This window comes from Bos mutus, chromosome 6 (genome assembly GCF_027580195.1).
Source record: "Bos mutus isolate GX-2022 chromosome 6, NWIPB_WYAK_1.1, whole genome shotgun sequence".
Lineage (NCBI taxonomy): Eukaryota > Metazoa > Chordata > Mammalia > Artiodactyla > Bovidae > Bos > Bos mutus.
Genome location: NC_091622.1, coordinates 37,864,229 through 37,885,772, shown reverse-complemented (window position 1 = coordinate 37,885,772; position 21,544 = coordinate 37,864,229). Strand labels below are relative to the sequence as shown.

The window sequence follows — 21,544 nt, the reverse complement described above, 5'->3', positions numbered from 1 at the left end:
AATAAAAAAGCTGTAGACTAGACTGCAAATACTTTGGAAAACAAAACCCACACTACTGTTAATAATATTCTTGACATCAGGAGCATGCACAATGTCTAAAATATACACTACTCAGGAAATTTTCATCTTAAAAATATATCGTATGTTAAGTGATGTTGGAGAAACATGAAATGTTATCCAATTTATAGGTGGTTTATTAAAACAAGTTTTGGCAAATTGACATTTTAACACATTGGTCATTTGAAGAACTGATATACATCCAGTTGTTTTTAGGAAACTGCTATTAAGTCAATCGAACTAGAGTCCCTAGTCCCAAAGTCTCCTCCTCAGAGAGGATTCTCCAGACCAGCCAACCTATAATAACTCTATACCAGTCTCTTGTGATCTCATAACTCTGTGGTATTTACTTCATGGCACTGTCCATCTCTGAAATTATTTTGTCCATTTATTAGTTTTGGGGTCTACTGTCTGTCTCCTTTAATCAGAAAGTAAGCTCCATAAAGCCATGACAATGTTTTATCTCACCTCTGTATCTGGACTAACTAAAACAACTCCCAGTAGAGGGTTGGTACTTAGTAAAGGTTGCTCCATAACAATGGTAAGTAATAATGCTTACCTGAGAGAGGTGTCAGGAAAACCAAAGTTATCAGTATGTGTTAAGCACTTAGACGACAACTTAGCACATAGTAAGACCTCAATGAATGCTAGATATTATCATTTACTTTGAAACACTGCTCATGTTCTTTCATTAGTAATAAATATTCCTTCTAAAGACTGGAGCCTAATTTACCTGGATTCCATATCCGAGTTTTAATTGGAGGACCAATGGCGGTCCCCCAGCAGCTCCATGTGGCCCATAGGCTGGTCTTTGCAACATCAATGTTTAATGTAGTGTAATAATATGCAAGTTACAGCTGCCACAGATTAATAATTTACATGTGATATTTAATACGAACCAGAATTCAAATCCTTGGTGCATCTTCAAAAATGTTGCCATCTGGCCCCCAAGTCCTGGGGAATATTTTGTGGTGAGAAACCAGAAGTGAAAAGCTTGTGGTCCAAGGGGTTTCTCTGCTTCTCTGCCCACTCCTACCAACAGAGATGGCTTTGGGAAATAAGTAATTAATAAAGGTTTAAGACTTCAGGAGCAGATGGAGTTGGCCCCCTAGATGTTTTTACAAACTTATAATTAAAGATTGTGTATGTGAGTTTGTCCACAGATAATGCAATCCTAAAATACTGCAAGGAACTCTGAAGATAACCCTGGCCTGGCCCTTCATTTTACAGGTGAAGGAATAGAGATTTAAAGTGAATTGATAAAAATATACAGACTACTTTTAGAAGAGTTGATGCTAGAATTCAAGTTAATTCTATACAATTTCTAGTTTTCATGAGTTTCTTCTTAGATAGGTGGGCCTGAGTTTTAGAGACAGATTTCATGAAAGTTTTTTTCAAAGCAGTCACTCTTTGCAATCTCGGGGAATGACTGTCTCATTTGCCTCATGTGTTCTGCATTTTGTTCTGAAGGATACTCTTTCTTTTGGTTTGGTTTTTGGCCCTTTGGATTTTTTGGTTTTTTGGCCATGTCATTAATCAAATTCCAAAGGCATATTCATAAAGTAGAAAGGATATCTTCATCCATACCATGCTGGATCCATCATAGGGATTTATTAAATGTTTGTAGACTTCAACCAAACAATTTCTTTAGAGTACAAAATTTAGTAACTTAATGAGTACTAAGGTCTAAATTACTTCCTAAATTGGGAAGCTTATGCTTTAATTATCCATTATAGTCACACACATGAGGAAGACAGGATACTGTAGCAGTTAAAAGTGTTACTTGCTTCAAAGTCAGAGCTGAGTCTGAATTCCCTCTCTACCTGAGTATTGGTGGAAGTCACTAGAAGTTTCGAGAAGTGACCTGTTTTCAGATAGCAACTGGCAACTGTGTAGGAAAGACATCTGGTAAAGGAGATGGGAAGTAGGAAAGGTAAAGAGAGCACGGCAACTAGCAGGAAAAGAGGAAATAAATGATCATATCATTCTTTCCTGTTAGCTAAGATCACCAAAAACTGGCAACATCTGCCATGTCAAATCAGCCCCATCTAGGGAAGGCTGAAACACACAGATACATACATGCATGTGCACATACATACATAGAAGACACAGAGTGAAAGCAAGGGACCAAGGGAACAGGGAGGAAGGAAGGGAGGAAAGGAGGGAGAGAGGGAAGAAAGAAAGGAAACAGAATGCACCCTCCCAGTGTATTTTGTTCAATGTATTTCATAAACCAGTGGTTCTCTCAATGCGGCTCCCTGCTAGCAGCAAAACCATCACCTAAATGCTTACTAGCAAAACAAAATGTTGGGTCTAATTCCAGGTTAACTAAATTGTAATCCCTTAGATGAGACCCAGCAAATCTCTGTTTCAACAAGCCACCTAGATAATTCTGTTGCATATTCAAGTTTGAGAACTACTCTCACGTGTATGTGTCCTCAAGTACAAGATGTCCATAAAGTCCTAGCTCAGTCTGAATAGTAAACAAATCATGTGTTTTGTATATAAAATAATTTGCAAGCTGCAACAGAGGGTAATTATTTAAGATTTAAAGAAACTGTTAATTTGTTTTAATATTTATACTCCACTTTCTTGGTAATAAACACTGCGTAATAACGGCCATATCCTAATGTACCCAACATGATGGTAGACTTGTTGAACATTAGCATTTCAACATTTTAAATCTGGATAAATCCTCTCCTGTCACATTTTGCAGATTATTTATATCATATGTAGAAGCAAATTTATTACAAGTTCAACCTACATAAGAACTTTATGGATACCTTCATATATAATGTAAATTTATGGGAGTAATAAATATATATTTATATAAGGAAGTATATAATGATTTTTCAAAGTAGGTGTTCCTCATGGCGTATTTTGTGGAACAAATGTGCTGTGATTTTATGAGTGTAGAGCTTTGGATACAGCCAGGTTCATTTATTTTCTACTTCCAGGACAAATCTCTGACTTTCCCCACCTTAGTTCATGCATTTTATCCAGCCTAAAATGCCCTTCCCACTCTCTTTATAGGTTCTTGGACCCAATTTCAATGTGTAGGGGGAGGAAAGCTTCTTCTATGCCAACAAACAATCCTCTGGACACCAGATGGGTATCTTGCAGTTCAACTCAACTAAGATGCTGTCCATCCAAAGATAGCATTAGAACCTGCAGGTTAAGGGCTCAGTCATATAAGACTCTTCCTATCAACTTCAGATGCCAGTCCCAAGCCCAGTTTTCACCTGTGCTTCTAAACAACCAGCTATAGATTGGAGGCCCAAGGACCCCCTCCTTGAACCTCAGATGCCCATCACAACCCCAGATTGTAGCCTGTAACCAACTGGCTATAAATTAGAGGTTCCCACAACCCCCTCAGGTTATATTAATTTGCTAGAGCAGTTCACAGAACTCTGCAAAACATTCTATCTACTAGATCACCAGCTTACTATAAAAGGATATAGCTCAGAAACAGCCAGATGGAAGAAATGCAGAGGGGAAGATGTGGGGAAGGGAGCAGAGTTTCCAAGCTCTCTGAGTGCACCAGTCTCCCCACATCTCCACATGTTCACCAACCCAGAAGCTCTCTGAACCCCATCCTTTAGGGCTTTGTGGACAATTAATTACATAGGCCCATGGACGGAGAAGCCTGGTAGGCTGCAGTCCGTGGGGTCGCTAAGAGTCAGGCACGACTGAGTGACTTCACTTTCACTTTTCACTTTCATGCATTGGAGAAGGAAATGGCAACCCACTCCAGTATTGTTGTCTGGAGAATCCCACGCACAGAGGAGCCTGGTAAGCTGCACCTATGGGGTCACACAGAGTCGGACACGACTGAAGCGACTTAGCAGCAGCAGCAGCAATTACATAGGCATACTTGAAAAAAATCATGGGTCACTGGAGACTGATTCAACCTCAAGTCCCTCTCCCTTCCCCAGAGGTCAGGAGAGGGGACTGAAAGTTCCAACCCTCTACTGGAGGAGGTCATCAAGAAGATATGATCTCCAGCTGACCTGTGAGCTAGACCAAGGCAACTGGAAGCTCCTCATTCACTCCATTGTCCTTGGAATATACACTTGGCCCACTGTTTCTACAGTAGGAGCCATTTCAAGGATTTAGCCTTGAGTGAATAATGTATTGTCAAGACTATTTGAACTAAATATGAGAATAATCTGGCTCTGGAGCTGGCTGAACGAGACCCACAGCTCTTGAACATGAAGAATCAGAGAAGAGAGAAGCTTCCTCATGATTCGCTGACAATGTTTCTAGAACCATTGCCTATGTCTGACATCACTCTGCCTCCCAGGACAGTGGGCTGCTGCCATCTAAATACCCCAGCAGCAGGACCTCAGCCCCAAGTAGCAGGCAGGGGAAAATACAACACTTTCCAAAGGTCCATAGTAGAGGAATGAACAGAATATGGAGCATGAGCAGAAACTAACAAAATAGAAGAACTTAAAGAATAAAAATATTTAAGGGAGCACTTAAGAAGATTTTAGTATAGCACAAATAAGCAGTTTTAGAAGTGAATTATCCATATAAAATATAGATTCATGGAAAGTACAAGAAGGACGTGTGCAAAGAAGGGAAACATTGTGCTATGATGGTGGATTTATGGGTGAATTTTTAAATTGAATAAGTATTGAAATACATAGGATAATGAAAATGATTTCTGAGTTAATTTGCTAAGGTCATGATAAAATCCACACAGACTATGAGGTTTAATCAGTAGACATTTCTCACAGTTTTGGAGGCTGCAAGTCCAAAATCAAAGTATGGGCAGGTTAGATATTTCTTGAGGGGTCTTTCCTTGCTCTGAAGACAGTTATCTTCTTTTTTGGTGTGTCTTCATGTGACCTATTCTCTCTTTTGTAAGGCCATAGTCCTATTGGATTAGCATACCAATCTTATGACTTCATTTGAGCTCAGTTACCTCTTTAAAAGTCCCTTCTCCATATACAGACATCCCTGGTGGCTCAGACAGTACATTGTCTGTCTACAATGTCAGACAGTACAATGTCTCTCTACAATGAGAGACCTGGGTTTGATCCCTGGGTTGGGAAGATTCCCTGGAGAAGGAAATGGCAACCCACTCCAGTACTCTTGCCTTGAAAATCCCATGGACGGAGGAGCTTGGTGCAGGCTACTGTCCATGGAGTCGCAAAGAGTTGGGCATGACTGAGCGACTTCACTTTCACTTTCTCCATATACAGTAACATTGCTGATTAGGACTTCAACACACAAATTTTGGAGCAACACCATTCAGTTCATACAGGTTTACAAAAGTAAAAAACTAATTCATATTTTAAAATGAAATGATTGAGTTATATAAAGTAGCAGATTTATATGAATAAAAGAGAAAATATGTGCACAGAGGTCTGAGTTCTAGTCTTGCCTTTTCTCTTCACTATGTGACCTCAAATAAGTCACCTTCCACAGTACTGAAGAAAAGTCTTTTCAAATGAGATTTTTCAGATTCCTTATGTTTTAAAAATAGTTATTCTGAAATAAACTAACTGCCAAAAAACTCTGAAAATCAATGATAAAGACTGAAGTTTTTGTAGTAGAATGGTTTGTATCATACATGAAAGATCAGGTATAGCCCATTACTCTACTTATTCTGAATTATAGTTAACGTGCTTGATCCAAGGTTCTATACCCCTGGGTAACAATAAAACCAATTGAAATCAAATTTCCTATTTCAATTCCTTCTTTTCTCCTGAGTTTCAATAAAAACCCTACAATTTGAATGGCACCTAGAGGGAGAAAGGCCTCTGATTTTTAAACCATCCTAATTGGAGTGGAAATACTCAGTGTCAGTGTCCTTGTGCTTTATAAGTAGGGTGATGGTCTATTCTCAATGTTTGCCAGAGGTGTCCAAGCCTTGGCACCCTGCCTCCAGCTCACACAACCCTCCACACGAGTATCACATCTGACCACCACAGAAGTGGTGTGAGTCTGTGAGTGTGGGGCACAGAACTTGCCTCACTGAGAAACCTGAAAATCTCTTCAGATCCCCAGTCCTGTGTACACATGCACATAGACAGATAAATAGATATGTCAAGAGATAGAGAAATAGGGAGACAGAAAAAGAAAGAGGTGGTAAGAATGGCCCTTTACCTCTGTGATCTTACTCCAAAAGATATATGCTGCTGCTGCTAAGTCAAAAGATATATAATCCCAGGCTAATCATGATAAAAACATCAGGCAAATACCAGTTGAGGTACATTACACAAAATATCCAATCAGTAGCCATCAACACTGTCAAAGTCATCAAAAAAAAAGGAAAGGTTGAGAAACTGCCGTAGCTAAGAGGAGCCTAAGAAGATACAAAAACTAAACGTAATGTGACATTCTGGATGAACTACTGGAAAAGAAGAGATTGGGTCAAATCTAAGGAAATATGAATAATGTATGGACTTATTTAATAATAATACATCAATATAGGCTCATTAAGTATAACAAATATGCCATGTCAATGTAATCTGTTGATAACAGGGGAACAAGGGCACAGGGTATACTGCAAGTCTGTACTATCTTAAATTCTTCTGTAAATCTAAAACTGTTCTAAAATTAAAAATGTATTTAAAAAATCATCTGACTACAGTAAGAATACACATGGCATTTTAAAGACTGTGATGTCTAATCACTGTAAGAAAGTAGGAACAATGAGCATCAAAAATCTATTGGAGTCTCTCTACTGATTTCCCTAATGAGATGATACACTTACCTTTGAAACTTCATTAGTTCATTGCAAAAGGAAACAACACAGACATACTGTATTCTGGTTTGATCTGGCTTATTTCCTTATTTTGTTTTATTCTATTTTTTTCTCTTTAATTTATCAACAGAGTTGAGGTGATCAAACTTCTTAGTTCACGGTATATGGTCATCACTGGTGCTTGATTCACCCCTCTATTTTATTATTATTTATTCCTACTTACAAAACTCACTCCTTTCTCCTCCCACCTTCATAAGCAACCATTCTAACAAGCTTTATGAATATTTAACAAAAGTTCACCATCTCTCACCCCTAAAATACTAAAAAGTGATAATGTTGCCAGTGTCTTCTTTCTAATAGAAAAGCCTTATCTGAGATTAAAATCACTTCAATAGGAGCTTTGGAGTGACAAGTGGTATTGAAAGACTCAGTTTTGTTTGAAAGCTGTGGGTTTAATAAGACATTATTAAACCATTTAATCTCTCCTGCAGAGACATTTCATGCTGTCCCTTTAGGGAACTTTCCCTGGAGGAGGTCCTGGAGTCAGCCTGGCCAAGTTGGTGACAGTTCAAGAAGTTCATCCTGCTCTAATTTCGACTGAGCAGCAAGAGTACTCATGGCAGGAAATTCAGATTTGAAAATCTCAAGGAAAAATACACCCTGCCTTTCATTTCCCACCACCCAGGATATTAAACCCAGATGACCACGGTGAAGACGAGGGAAAGACAAATCGCAGAAATAAGCCTTGCTGTTCTAAGTCACCAGGTCATTTCAAGTGACAAATAGGCCCATTTTATTTCTAAGGAATTCACTAACCTCCCTAAAGGGAAGAGAAACATGCTCTCAGAAGCTATTCCATCAAGGGAATAGTGTTATCTAAGGAAACTGATTGTTTTGCAGAAATTAAAGTTTAAGGTTTTACATGCAGTGATGTTGGTTTTGAATCCAGCATTTTTAGCTCATTCTAACACTTTGATGTAATCAGATCCCTGGAAAACATGTACACTGATTCTTCTCTCTCTGGCACTCAAAGTATACCTGCCAACCTTTGTTCTTCTATAATTTGTATGAAGACTCAGATAAAACAAGAAAAAGGGAAAATGGCTCAAAATCCCAGCACAGCCAACTCGGCCTTATTCCCCATGTGACCTTGGGGAAGCAGATAACGCTTTCAGAGCATCAGTTTCAGCATTTAAGATTAGAGAAAGGTTTTTTGTTTGTTTGTTTCATCTCTAACAAGATTGCTACTTTGGAGTCCATATGCCACTATAAATTTCATTAAGACCAGCAAAGCCAGGTTTTCCTCCAGTGTTGGTAAAAATGGCTGCTTCTCCGTTTAAAGACCAGATGAAGTGATTGGCTTGTATTTGAGCACCATGTTGAATGGGAACTGACTGGACTTAAATATTAGAATTGCACTCAGCACAGCTGATGCTCACAAAATTAGAAGCATCTGAAACAGACCATTTTAGGGAACAATGGTTTCATATGCTCATCTTGATTGCTCCAAGCCAAACACTAATTAGTAGAGAGCTAATCAGAATTGAATGCACCATTTAAATAAATTCTGTGCAAACTCCTTCCTTCTTCCCCTTATCTCCTCCTATTTTCCTCCTTCTCTCTCTTTTCCTCTTCTGCTTTATCTCCCTCTTTGCCTACTTTTCCCATGCAAGTAAAATCCACCCAAGTTAAATGCATATAGGATCGTATATGCAATTCGATATACAATTGCAATATCGAGGCAATTCCACTACATCTACCTTGCATCACAGTATTAAATGTGATAAAGTGTGTAAAGTAGGTAAGTCAGTGCCTGGTGCTTCATAGATGGTTGATAACAGCCGTTGTTTAAAACTAAGGCTTGGTTCTATTGGCCCCTCGTACTCTCATCTCCACTTTCTCCTCACCAACAGTGACAAATGTAGTTTCAAGACCTGAGTTTGTTCTACCTTTGCTTCTTCCCAGAACTTCATTAGTACAAAAACCTTTATTTCTGCTTTATTAAAAGACTGGAAATTCATATTCACACACATCAAAATTCCTAAAGTTTTAGAAAAGATATTCAGACCGAAATAAATATGACCTAGAGTTTCACGTTGAAAAAAATAAACAAGATTGAAAAGGAAGAATGATATATACTATATTCAAGAAAGCATGAGACAATAGAGAGAAGATGGAATCCGGAATAATATACATCTGAGTTTTAAAAACTCTATAATTTTACCTTGGGTGGTTTGCTTAATTTCTCTGAGCCTCATTTTCTCCAAATGTAAAACAGGCTTCTCATCAGTTAACTGGAGCAATGAGGTTTATGCCCTATTCAGCATCCTAGAGAGAGAAAGGGCTTCCTAGGTGGTGCTAGTGGTAAAGAACCTGCCTGCCAATGAAAAAGAAATAGGAGATGCAGGTTTGATTCCTGGGTCGGGGAAGACCCCCTGGAGGAGGGAGAGGCTACCCACTCCAGTATTCTTCCCTGGAGAATCCCCATGGACATAGGAGCCTGGCAGGCTATGGTACATAGGGTCACAAAGAGTCAATCATGACTGAAGTGACTCAGCGCTGCAGAGAGAGAAAACCTAATGAGCAATTTGTATTGATAAGGGTCCAGACAGGAAAACAAATAGTACCCTAGATATTTCAGCAGAGAACTTAATATAGAGAATTGGTTAAACAAGTTGAAAGATCAGACATGCTAAAAGGAAACACTAAGGTGGAGCACAGGAGTAATGCACAAGACTGGGGGATATAAGGAAGGAAGTTTAGATGTTTAGAACCACAGAGCTCAGAAAAGCCCTGCCAGGCTGGGCCTTAGACCGCAGAGAAGGTGCTGCCTGCCAGGCGCCAGTCCCCAGTGACTCAGAGGAGGGGTGCAGGGGTGTTGGAGCTCAGTCTCTGAGGAGGGGGCGGTGCCCACTTGGCGTTGGGACTTCTGAGAGGTACAGCCGGGACTTCTGCTGGGATTGCTGGGAGAAGTCATAGACTCAAGACAAAGTGCCTTCTGGGGACAACACTAAGAGGAAGGGAAAGCAAACAGTAAGAAGCATGTCTCTTTTCTGTCCTCCATCCCCCCTGTCTCCTTCCAAGTTCTCCTAGGGATCTCTTGTAGGAATCCAACTGGCAAAGGACAAATGCAATTTTCAGAGTCCCAGCTCAATATCCCATGGTTGGACATAGGCAGGTGGGTGTGGAGCTGAAAGGCAATAATTACCAGTACACTGTTCCCTGTAAAACCATATAATATAGCTCACACGGGATAGAGCACTACTCGTTAATCTTATATACCAATTGGCGGAAGACAAACTTTTTTTTTTAATAATCTTAGTTCTTTATTTTTGGCTGTGCTGTATTTCCATCGATGTGTGGGCTTTCTCTAGTTGTGGCAAGAGGGGGCCACTCTCTGGTTGCAATGGCTTCTCATGTTGCAAAGCACAGGCTCTAGGGCGCACAGACTTCAGCAGTTGCAGCTCCCCGGCTCTAGAGCACAGGCTCAGTAGTTGTGGTGTACAGACGCAGTTGCTCCACGGTATAGGGGATCTTCCTGAACCAGTGATTGAATCCTTGTCTCCTGCATTGGCAGGCAGATTCTTTACCATTGAGCCAACAGGGAAGCCCTAACACTGATGGTTATTTCCTGAAAAATTGTAGTTAGTAGCGTAGATTTGGAGGGGAAAAGCCATTGGCTTAAAATATGGTCTCCTCATCTCATAGTTGTGTGACCGTGAGCAATTAAATACTATTATTTTATTAATAAATGTTTAATTATTTATTCTCATATTGAAATTCTATTTCTTGCTTCCTTGACTTCAAAGTCTCTTATGCCTTCATCTTCTCTCATGGCTCCAAACTGAACATCTCAAAAAGCCTGATAAAGATTTCCATCTGTGTGTACATCAGTCACTCAGTCATATCTGACTCTTTGCAACACTATGATGGACTGTAGACCATCAGGCTCTTCTGTCCATGAGATTCTCCAGGCAAGAATACTGGAGTGGACTGCCTTTTCCTTACTTCCTAACTATCCACTTATCTAAAAATAAACCAATATTTATTAAATTCCAACCTCATAAATGGCATCACATACTAAAATAAAATTAATTTTTACTTTATTAATTAAATGTGTATTCAATGCCTAAATGTGCCAGGCACCATGGTTGGCACTGAAAATACAAAGTAATTAAAACATAGTCATTATCTTCAAAGAAGAGTCATGCATGTAGCATACAATTATTAAGTATTACAAGAGTGAAATGGTCTTCACAGGTTCTTTGAGGAGCACATATGAGGGAACATCTCATTTTGGAAATGGCAAATGTTTCTGGAGAAGACGGTTGAAGCAAATCTTAAAGAGTAAGTAGAAAGTATTCAAGTGAAGACATAAAGGATGTGGAAATATTTAAAACAAACTCATCAATTATCCTTTTTCTATGTTTTCAATGTCTCATTTCCCAGGAAACTGCTTCCTGAGTCTAAAAACTAACAGTACTCTTTATTCAATCAAATCACTTTCTTAAATATCATTGTTCAAACCTTCTAAAAAGCAATATACTTCCTACCACCTGTGTCACTTAATTATCACCATGCCCTCATCAACCATTTCATTCATTTTAACTGTTATAAAGTATTTCTAGTATTTACACATCAGAATTTATTTATTATCCTGTTCATTCAGATTACTTCTGGTGTTTTTGCTATTATCAACAACACTTCTATAAATGTTCCTGTATGTGTCTCCTGGTGCACAATGAGCAGGAAGAAAGTGGGATTGCTGGACTGTGGTGTAGACATGTATCCCATGGTTGATATCCAACCCAAATCTTTTCCCGCATTTATAGTGTTCACCCCACCTCAGGTCTTAGAGCTAAAATTTAATGCAGAGCATCTGAAACTGGCTCTGAACTATCAAGCATTCTAACTTCAAGCCCTTGAAGGTAGACTAAAGAAAAGAGGGAAAGACCAACTCCCCCTGCTTCCCCTGAGAATCATTTCTCACAGTAAGTCTCACTCTAGAGCTCCACTCTGGGGTCAAGGGGAGGCAAGTTCTAGGGCACTTTGCCTGAGTTTTCACCATTACTGGTCTTCCTCTCCTCCTTCCATATCCTGCTTGCCCACTTCCTTACTAGCCTCCTCTGAGAGCACTTTCTTAATCGTTAGTACACAAATCTCATCTCAGGGTCAGCTTCTGGAGGACCTGATCAAAATTAAGGCACATTTCAAACTGACCAAATACTTCTAAATTACTCTCTAAACTGATTGAACTGATGTCTACTCTCACCAGCAAGGGCATATGATATCTCCATATCATCCTCAAACTTTGGAGTTAGCCAACTTTGTTTGTTCTTTTTAATCTGATAACTGTGCAAAAGGTACCACACTGTTTTATTTCACATTTTTCTTATATCTGTTGTCTTTTCTTGTGCTCAGTCACGTCTGACTCTGTGAATCTTTGGACTGTAGCCCACCAGGCTCCCCTGTCCATGAGATTTTTCAGGCAAGAATACAGAAGTGGGTTGCCATTTGCTCCTCCCCACTGCAGGCAGATTCTTTATCCAATGAGTCATCTTCACATTTCCTTTTCTACAGATTGCCTGTGCGTTGTCTTTATCCATTATCCTACTGAAATGTTTACCTTTTCTTACTAATAGGTAGGAGTACTTTTTAAATTCTGGAAGTTAAACCTTTTCAATTTGCATGGGTTGTAAATATCTTCAGCTAATCTGTGATTTGTCTTTTAAAATTATGCTGCCTTATAGTTGAAAATTTTTCACTATATTTAAATTTCTGTTTCTTTAGAGTCTGTGCTTTTTGTTTTTATTTTTATAAAATCTTGCCCTTACTCAAGGTCATGAAGAGTTTCTCCTATATGTTCTTCAAAATATTTAAACATTCTGTCTTTAGCCATTTTCTGTATGGTGTGTGGTAGGGATTTGATCTTAATTATTTTTTTCCAAATAGTTTTTTGCCATATTATTTTTTTTGCAAATACTTTTTTAATGCCATTTATGTTATATACCAAGTTTCCACATAATCATGAGCCTCTTTTGTTGCATTGGTCCATTTGTCTAACCCTTAGCCAATGCAAATGTCTTAATTACTATGGTTTTAATAATAATTCTTGATATTTATTAGGCAATTTATCATCTTTTTCTAAAACTTGATTCTACTGCTTTCTTCTTCCATATGATTTTTAAAATAAGCTTGTCAAAATCTATGAAAAATTAGGATTTTAATTATTGTCACTGAATGTCTATAATAACTTTGGAGAAGTTTTTTTTAATTTATTTTTTAACTGAAGGATAATTGCTTTATAGAATTTTGTTGGTTTCTGTCCAACCTCAACATGAATCAGCCATAGGTATATATATATCCCCTTCCTTTTGAACCTCCCTCCCATCTCCTTCCCCATCCCACCCCCCTAGGTTGACAGAGAGCCCCTGTTTGAGTTTCCTGAGTCATACAGCAAATTCCCACTGGCTATCTCTTTTACATATGGTAATGTAAGTTTCCATGTTACTCTCTCCATACATCTCAGCCTCTCCTCCCCTCTCCCCATGTCCATAAGTCTATTCTCTATGTCTGTTTCTCCTTTGATGCCTTGTAAATAAATTCTTCAGTACCATTTTTCTAGATTCCATATACATGCATTAGAAAATGATATTTATCTTTCTCTTTCTGACTCACTTCACTCTGTATAATAGGCCCTAGGTTCATCCACCTCATCAGAAGTGACTCAAATGTGTTCCTTTTATGGCTGAGTAATATTCCATTGTGTATATGTACCACAACTTCTTCATCCATTCATCTGTTGACGGACATCTAGATTGCTTCCATGTGCTAGCTATTTTAAATAGTGCTGCAATGAACAATGGGATACATATGTCTCTTTCAATTTTGGTTTCCTCAGGGTATATGCCTAGGAGTGGGATTGTTAGGTCATATGTTAGTTTTATTCCTGGATTTTTATGGAATCTCCATACCATCTTCCCGACTGAGCGACTGAACTGAACTGAACTGATACCATCCTCCATAGTGGCTGTATCAATTTACATTCCCACCAACAGTGCAAGAGTGTTCCCTTTTATCCACACCCTCTCCAGCATTTATTGTTTGTAGGCTTTTTGATATTGGCCATTCTGACTGGTGTGAGGTGATATCTCATTGTAGTTTTGCTTTGCATTTCTCTAATAATGAGCAATGTTGAGCATCTTTTCATGTGTTTGTTAGCCACCTGTATGTCTTCTTTGGAGAAATGTCTGTTTAGGTCTTTTTCCCACTTTCTGATTTGGTTGTTTGCTTTTCTGGTATTGAGTTGCATGAACTGCTTGTATATTTTGGAAATTAATCCTTTGTCAGTTGTTTCATTTGCTATTATTTTCTTCCATTCTGAGGGTTGTCTTTTCACCTTGCTTATGGTTTTCTTTGCTGTGCAAAAGCTTTTAAGTTTAATCAGGTTCCATTTGTTTACTTTAGTAAAATAAATAAATATTTTTTAAAATGTGTTCTTTAGGGTTCTTTCAAACCCTAATCTCTCTTTATATTTGATTTATTGCATTGGATACATTTTCTAAAATAAAGATAATAGAAATGATCAAAATGCCTTCTTTAATTTTTTCTGACACTAGTAAGAATGTTTATAAATTGTTACAATTTATGAATATGTTTGCTATGAATTTTTAATAAAAATAATCAATTTTATGAAGCTTAATTTATTCCCAATTGGCTAAGAATTTTTTAAATATATAATACATTTGAGTACTGAATTTTATCAAATTTTTCCTCCATCTTTTGACATAGCATATGTTATTACCTTTTAATCTGTTAATATAATAAATTACGTAATTCTATTTTCTCTTATAGGGCTATCCTTACATTGATGGAATAACCTCTACTTATATGTGAGAGTATATGTAGTCCACACATATGCTGACTTCAATTTGCTTATACTTCATTTAGGATTTCTGCATTTATAATTTTATTTTCTTGGTCTAGTTTGAAAAACAAAACTAGAATATTGTCACAAAATAACCTGAGTAGCTTTCCCTCTATTTTAATGATTCGAAGTAGTTTTATAAAATGAGGATCTTCTGTTCCTCAAAGGACTGGTAAAGACAGTCTCAGTCAGAAGACAAATGACTAATCCTCATGTGGTGAGGGTGATGGGACTTGGGGTTAACAGACAGAGGGATAATTTTAAATACTCTCCCAACTTCTTTGAAGATTATTCTTTCATTTAGGTTATCTATATCCTTCTTTTTTTTTTTAATCTATATCCTTCTGACTCAAACTGGTATCATAAACACATTTTTCTCGAAAAATTGTTTATATTATCTGGGTTGAAATTTATAAGCCTACACGTTTATAGTATTTTTCTGGTGTTTCTATATCCCACTGTACACATAGCTACATACTCTTTTTTATTACTTTGTACCTTTCTATTCTTATCAGTTTTGCTAAGGAATAATCTATTAGGTTTTTTTTTTTTTTAATCAGAGAACACCATTTATATTTTCTTGAATCTTTGCACAGTTCTTTTATTTTCTGTATAATTTTTTTGTCTTTTGTCTCTTTTTCCTATAATCTTCATGTCTATGTGTGTGTGTGTGTGTGTGTGTGTGTATACACACATAATTATTAGCTTACTGTACCAAACACTTAATTCATCTTTCATTTATTTGTCAAGAAAGGCACTTACAGTACTATCACTAATGTAAACTTTCAACATTTAGTTAATTCTCATTGGGTTTTTTTCTTTAGCTCACTAATTATTTTCAAGTATAATTTTATTTTTGAATCATTGTGGTCATTTTTTAAGATTTTCTTATTGATTTATAATTTAATTGCCTTCTTGTTAGACAACATGGAATTTACTACACTGATTTTTTGACATTTATTGAGACATCCTCTGTGTCCTAATGTGATCATTGTGTAAATACTCCACGTGTACTTGAAAGGCATCTAGTATTCCCATTTTGTTCAACTCAGAGTTGTATGTTATCTATTAGGGTTAGCTTCTTAATTGTGTTGCTTAAATCTCCCCTGTTCTGATTGTTTTTCAGCTTATTCTGTAAGTATCTGACAGGGATTAAATCTCCCAACAAAATTATTGATTTGACCATCTCTCCTTATATTTTGGTCCATTTGTACTTTATATTTTCCAAGAATATACTGTTAGGTTAAATGGATTATGACTGTTCTTTACACAATTGTCCTCTTTTTCTAGTAATGTTTTAAACCTATTTGGTATCATATTAATATTGTTACACTAATTCATTTATTTTCCCAGCTCTTTGTTTTTAATCTCTCCGTGTGATTTTGTTTTTGTGGTGTCCTTTATCAGCAGCATATGGCTGGATTTTGTTTTGTTTTTACATCCATCTAATAATCTCAGTCTTTTGAGGACTTAATCTACTTAAACGTATTGTAATACCTGATATATTTGGAATTATTCCTGCATCTTACTTTGTGTTTAAAGCTTGCCAGCTGTTTCTTCTCTTCGCTTCTTCATATGTTCTTTTCTTGTCTCCATTAGGTAGATAATGTTTTTGCACATGCCTTTTTTATCCACATGGAGACTGTATTTCCATGGTTTTAGTTAACTGTCTAGCAAACATAATTAGATATACATTATTCCAATACTCTAAATATTATAGTATTTTATCTCCCTTTTAGGCATGATGAGGATTTGATAGTCTGTATTCATCATATACCTTTCCACTCCCACTTAGTTTTTAGAAAATATGAAAGTTTTTTAAATTCTCTTTTTTAAGGAAATTTCCCACCAGTTTATTAACTTCAGTGCCCTCCATTGTACCTTATATCCCAGAGCTTCCCTCTGCATTCACTTTTTTACCTTCTATAGCATATCTTTATTAATTCTTTTTTTTTAATTTATTTATTTTAATTGAAGGCTAATTAATTTACACTATTGTAGTGATTTTTGCCATACATTGACATGAATCAGCCATGGGTGTACACGTGTTCCCCGTCCTGAACCCCCCTCCCACCTCTCTCCCCATCCCATCTCTCAGGGTCATCCCAGTGAATCAGCCCTGAGCACCCTGTCTCATGCATCGAACCTGGACTGATGATCATGGAAGCAACCTAGATATCTATCTTTAATAATTCTTACATTGACAGTCTTGACATAGTAAATTCTTTTAATTGTATACCTAAAATATATTCATTTGTCTCCATTCTTGAATAGTAACAGCTGGTTTATTATTTTTGATTGCAACTGTACTTAAGTAATTTTCTGGCCTCTGTTTTTATTGACTGAAAACTCGATTGTGAGTCTAATAGCTGATTCTTCATAGGTAATAGGTCTTTTCCATCATGAACTTAAGATTTTCCTTTCTCTCTGATATTTTGCAGTTTCCTTACAATGAGAAAACAGCATTGAACACAAAGTAAGTTCTTCAGTACTCTCTTTAATTCACAATTCTCCCTTTGTGTCCAGTCTAGAGGCGATTTTGTTAGGGGGCAAGCTTTATTATATATACCACTTCTCAGGTGTTTATATGGAGGGATGTTCCTTCTTCTTGCTCCAGCCCTTCTATACTCCTCCCACCCTCTCCTCCCACTCCACCCCTGACTGCTGAGTGACAACCATTACTGCACATTCCTTGACTGTACAGAGCCAATCCATCATAAGGCTGTAAGCCTGGGAGTTCAGTCTCTGAACTGGAGTGAGCAATTCTGGGTGTAGTGCCACTCCCGCATTTTCCATGGGTGGGATACAGACGGCAGTGAGGGGGAAAGCTAGAGGTAGGGCAAGCAGGAAACATCAGCAAACCTGTTTAGCATTTGGTTGCATAGTTTGGCCTTGTCCTCCAACTTTTTTTAATCAGTAATAAAACTTACTTTTTACTTTTTTTAAATTGAGATGCAATTCACAAATGAAAATATTCACCCCTTTAAAAGGTACTGTTTTATTTATTTTCAATATATCCACAAAGTTGTGCAATCGTACTGTTTAGTTTCAGAATATTTTTACCATGCCAAAAACAAACCTTGTATATATTAACAGTCACACCCCTCCTCCCCAACCTACCCAACTCCAAGCCCCTGGAAACAACTAATCTTCTTTCTGTCTCTGTAGATTTGTCAATTCTGGTCATTTTGTATAAATGGAATCATAAAACATATGACGTTTTTTGTCTGGCTTCTTCTAATAAAGCTCACTTTTACTATCTGGCTCTATCTGGCTCCTGAATCTACCTCTCAATTGGTTTCAAAAATGTGGTATAAAGAAGGATATTATTTATGGAGCCCACAAAACCCTACATAATTTCCTACTTCTTAGTTTCAATAACTATACTTTTAACCTCCAGGGGTTACTTACAAAGCCACTTGTCCTTAGCCTAGTTTTCTTCATTTCTTTTCCCATTTTAAAAATAAACTCTTTGTATAATAATATTGGAGAAGGCAATGGCACCCCACTCCAGCACTCTTGCCTGGAAAATCCCATGGATGGAGGAGCGTGGTGGCTGCAGTCCATGGGGTCGCTAAGAGTCGGACACGACTGAGCGACTTCACTTTCACTTTTCACTTTCATGCACTGGAGAAGGAAATGGCAACCCACTCCAGTGTTCTTGCCTGGAGGATCCCAGGGACAGGGGAGCCTGGTGGGCTGCCATCTATGGGGTCACACAGAGTCAGACATGACTGAAGCACCTTAGCAGCAGCAGCAGCAGCAATGTATTATCACAACCAAGTCATCATATAAAGTATTATCTTTATCCCAAAGGTCTCAAATGTCCCCTTGTACCCGCTGTCTTCCTAATCTTACAAAATAACATTATACTTATCCTGAACTCTAAAACTATAAGAGTTTTGCCAGTGTTTAAACTTTATATAACAGGAATCATATAGTACAGTTTTTCATTTTTGTTTTTTTGTATTGGGTTATTTGGGTTATTAGGTTATTGGGTTATTCATCTTATCTGTAATACTTCCAGTTTTAATAGAAGGTATGTCTTTGTTTTTTGCCTTGATGTCTTACACATATACAAAATCCCATCAGACTGATTCCTAAATAATTTCATTTGGAGTGAATTCGTGGTCTGATTTTTAAAGGTTTTGTTCATTATTATTTTCAGAATTAACTTTTCATGTTTTTAATTTTTGTTTACAAGCCTGATTGGAGTAGAATTTTTTATTTTAAGTGTTGTCTTTGTGTGTCTGCCCATTTTAGCTTTTCACACTCATCCCTTTTCTGTATAGAAGAACTGCAAAGATCCCTTTGCAGTTATCTCAACCTGATTTCCCAGTCCAGATCTAAGCCTGCTCCATTATAATGGGAAAGTACAGATACAGGTGCAAAGCCAGCTGGCAGCTGGAATCTAGTTCCTAGTAGGTTCCTAATTCTAGTTCCTAGTAATGAGACCATGTTTTTGTCCTTCTGAGTCTCTGCTCCCACTTCCACTTCCCAAACTCCTCCCAACTCCAAAATCCACAGCTTTTAAAAGTCAATTACCAATTACACATTACGAGGCATTTTTTTACTCCAGTGTTCTTTCCCAAGTGGTAGAGACTGTGTAGCCGTAAATCAGTGGCGTGACTGTGCTCCCCCACTTCACAAGGAGCACATTTGTAGAAAATAAGATACACTCCCTGCTTCAAAATAGAAAACCCAATAGGTCTGTGCTACAGCTGTCACCAACACTGTGTTTTCATTGGTCTTGAATTTAGAATCTCCCACTACGCCTTTTTTACTTTTATAAATCTATTACTGTAGGCTTCTAACAACAAAAAAGTATTTACACAGCATGAATTCATTGTCCCATCTTGAGCAGATGTCTCAACTCTTTTTTTAAGCCCTCACAAGCAGATTTATGGCAACAGAGATTTCCAAAAAAAAGTTCTCTTAAGTGATCATCTAGCTACTTCATTAAGAGATGAACTGGCTTTCTCTCAAGCCTTATCCTTGGTGATTTTCTTGGGACATTTCATATTAAGCACATCCCTGGTCTAAGCTGTGTTTTCTCTGATTATCTTCCTTCTCTGTAACTATTTCTTCTCTATTTCATACTCAGTCTGTGGAACACCCACTTCTTTCTTGTATTAATTCTCCAAGATAAATCTCTGAATGTGTGAATGCATCCCTTTTTTTATTCCTCTCTTTGCTTTCCTTGGGTGACCTCCTAAAATTTCATGTCATCAAATGTCATTCCTACTCACCAGTCTCTGCTTATACTGCTAAAGCTTCTTCCTACTTTCACTGTCACATTTTCCATTATTTTCTGGACATTTCCACCTTGATAAGCTGCCAACTTCTTATACATACTCATCTTAACTCCCACTGTTACCTCCACCAGATCTCTTCCTCCTCACCATCAATGCTTTCCCAGGTACCTGATAAAAACTGCTAAGGTAACTTCTACCTCTTTCTTTCCCTTGCCTTCAACAATTAGGTGTGCTTAGTCACTCAGTAGTGTCAGACTCTTTGAGACCCCATGGACTGTAGTCATTCAGGCTTCCTCTGTCCATGGGGATTTTCCAGGCAAGAATACTGGAATGGGTTGCCATGCCCTCCTTCAGGAGATCTTCCCAACTTGGGGATCGAACCCAGGTCTCCCACATTATAGGTGGATTCTTTAGCATCTGAGGCACCAGGGGAGCCCAAGAATACTGAAGTAGGTTTATCGTTTCTCCAGGGAATCTTCCCAACCCAGGAATCGAGCCAGGGTCTCCTGCACTACAGGCAGATTCTTTACCAGCTGAGCTACCACAGGTACTTCTCTAGTTAGAGCTCTAATAACTTTTTACTTGAACCATGTAATGGTCCCCAGCTCATTTCCCTGATTTTTATTTTTGTTTCCTAATCCAACTGATATTCAGCCCCCACAGTCATCTTCCTATAATTCAGTTTGATCAATTCATTTTCTTGCTTGAAAACTGCCAGTGCCTCCCAGTTCCTACAAAGTAGCACACCATATATTTTGGGAAATATGACCTCATATGTCCCAATGACCTGGGGAAAATCCAGTTTTCCTTATGTATCCCTCTAACCATGCTTCCAATCAGTTTTCCCATTAATCATGTCCCTTTTATAAAATCTCTTCATTTTCTCACATTATCCTTCCAACTGGAATTTCTTTCTCTCTGATCCTTACAGGTTCAAACCTAAATGCATTTCTTTATTCCTCAGCTGAAAAACTACTTTCTCTAATGCTCTGTCTTTATTTCATCATCAAAATTAATCTCTCCTAACCTGAAACTCCTCTAGCACTCCAACTCTAGATTATTATTCTATTAAGCCACCTATACCTGTCCATAAGCTAGTATATTTATAAACATGTAGCATAATTACTATGAGACTATAACTCCCTGAGGACAGAGCATATTTTCCCTTTCTCTGAGTCTTTCACAAAACCTGGAACAATCTTGGCTCAGCATAGTATTTAATAAGTATTTCTCAGCTGAGTGAACACATGAAAGACATGGTAAGAGAGATTTGTGGTGCTCGCTTCGGCAGCACATATACTAAAATTGGAACGATACAGAGAAGATTAGCATGGCCCCTGCGCAAGGATGACACGCAAATTCGTGAAGCGTTCCATATTTTTGGCTGCGATCCAAAAGTCTACAAATAATAAATGCTGGAGAGGGTGTGGAGAAAAGGGAACCCTCTTACACTGTTGGTGGGAATGCAAACTAGTACAGCCACTATGGAGAACAGTGTGGAGATTCCTTAAAAAACTGGAAATAGAACTGCCTTATGATCCAGCAATCCCACTGCTGGGCATACACACTGAGGAAACCAGAAGGGAA

The 21,544-nt window shown here is 37.8% G+C and overlaps 1 non-coding gene across 1 annotated transcript; it reads left to right on the top strand.

Moving 5' to 3' along the window:
- Nucleotides 1-21,232: 21,232 nt before the first annotated feature.
- On the top strand, nt 21,233-21,339 carry LOC138988347 (U6 spliceosomal RNA). Its single transcript, XR_011464649.1, has one exon. It is a non-coding gene; the product is annotated as a U6 spliceosomal RNA (small nuclear RNA).
- The last annotated feature ends 205 nt before the right edge of the window (nt 21,340-21,544 follow it).